Genomic DNA, 2,378 nt, shown 5'->3' with positions numbered 1-2,378 from the left:
TATTTATGTCAATAACATATAGTAATGTAAATTTAGATATTGCAATACAACTTATAAAGGTTTTGTGCATTAATTGCTTGTAATGTTCATAAATTCATTGTCTACTACCAATTACAACTATAAGAAATAAGGTATCAAAATTAATAATATAGCATATTTAAAAATTTGCATGGATTTTATGTTTCCCCTGAACAGGGCTTGAATTATGTTATATGATAAAATAAAGACAACTTTTATTGTCCAATATTACACTGAAAATTTGTTTCACTTTTACAATATGATGATGCTTTTATTAAAATAACATAAAGTACATATGCACTTATAAAACATTCCAATACAATTTTCAAAAATTTTATGCTTTAACTGTTTTTAACCTGTATTAATGTAATTCATTTCCTATTACCAAAATAACTATATAAAATAAGATATCAATTTAACCAATACCATAATTTAATTTGAATTTGCATGTCTTTTGAATTTTTTGCTACCTTTGTGCAGAGTTTGTATAATGTTATTATTGATCAAAGGTTCGAAAAATATGGTCCAAGGAGGAGGAAATACCCAAGAAATTTGAAAATGTAAATGCCATCTTGCAAAAGTTCTGAAGTGGTATTAGGGAGCTTTTGTTTGCACGACGACAGTAGGACTTAGACAGTAATGACGTCACTAAAGAGTCATTTGCACATTTGAGAACGTTGAGTTTTTGTTGTTGTCTGGATCTGTAAGACGCAGTTTGGCCCGAATATATGTTGTGCAGAGAACATAGGATGGTCATAGATGAGTGAATCCGTTCTAGCATATTGTTGGTGCACGAATCAAAAGTATGCCACTTGGGCCCCTCCTCACTCATCTGTGATCAACTCTTAAGTTCTGCACTATAAAATTTAATATGACAAATTAGTGTAATGTGGCCATATATGGGCATGAGGATGTCATATTACACCCAAATATGGGCATATCACATTTATTTGAGGACAAAGCTTACACATTCCGCATCAGGCAAAGAATGAACACATGAATAATTGGTCTACCAAAGTACATACAATATGGCTTCCAATCTGTTTTAATGCTTTATGATGCTATTTAAATATAAAGTAGTTTGCAAATTAGTTTAAGTAATCGGTATTTCTTAAATAATCTATTTCTCATGAAAATGGTAATGTATTTACTCTTTGTATGGCAATAGAAATAAATAACCTGCAAAAAAAAATATAATACCATGTATTTTTTGTTTATAAAACAAGACACAAAGTACAGTTCGCCTCCATTTCAATAACACCTTTATGACCTCAACATTTAGGGTTGTCTCAAGGTTTGGTCTCTAATTAGAGGAGTTAGCTTGTTTTAGAAGATTGAAGACTGTTCTTTTGTTCTTTGAAGGAGGAGCCTCGGAATTAGAGGGTGCACTCAAATTGGAGTGGGCACTGTAATTCAATGGGTCAGGATAACTAATGTTAAATAGAAAATTAATTTTAAAGCAGTATATCTTAAATCTTTCATACATATTGATTATTCAATTTTGGTAGGATATTTTATATGGAAAAATCTGGAGTTGTTTCAATCCCCTTTTGAATCAATCATGAGCCGACTATGTCTCCGCTATATATTTAAACGTCTGTGATTCAATCTTTGCAACACCACAGAGACTTTTTTACATTTGTTTTCCGAGCAGGTCGTCTGCTGATTTAAAATAAATATAAGACTTAATAGTTGACTGTTACAGCACAAATTTAAAGAAAAGCATTTTTTTTTATGCCATCCGCTGACAAGAAATCTTCCAATAAATCTTTATTTCTTCCTCATAATTACATAAACAGCATGTTATAATCCGATTTCAGAACTGTTTTTCGGCAGCATTTTTTCGACCATGCAATAAAATTCAAGAGAGGGCGCTTATATATGGGTGCTATTCCTTTGTTTTATTACACCACATATTTATTATTTTATCACTTAGATACTTTTCACAAACCCATTGTGGTAAACGAGAAGACAAAATTTTATATTTTTTGTCATTTTTTTACGCTCATCTGATGATTTATCAAATACACAGTTCATAAACAAGGAATAAAGAAGTCTCGCCTTGGTTTTAGCAGCACAGTCACATTCATCTGTTATTTCACCAAAAAAAAGCTTCAACATCCAACATCAGGTTTTTGAATACTGTAAAGAAACAAAGAATAGATATCAGACTCTATCTGTCCACATTATCAAATTTCCTTGGACAAAAAACGCACATATACATACATACAGTTAAACTTGCCTAAGTCGACTGTGCCTAAGTTGAATCTTATTTTACATGCCAAATGTTGTTTTCTATTAACAATCTGTAAGTCAAATTTTATATATATATATATATAATATATATATATATATGATCA

Source organism: Anneissia japonica, unplaced genomic scaffold (assembly GCF_011630105.1).
Source record: "Anneissia japonica isolate Jap-2015-1 unplaced genomic scaffold, ASM1163010v1 scaffold9356_len49336_cov123, whole genome shotgun sequence".
Lineage (NCBI taxonomy): Eukaryota > Metazoa > Echinodermata > Crinoidea > Comatulida > Comatulidae > Anneissia > Anneissia japonica.
Note: the sequence above shows the minus strand (reverse complement) of the source record.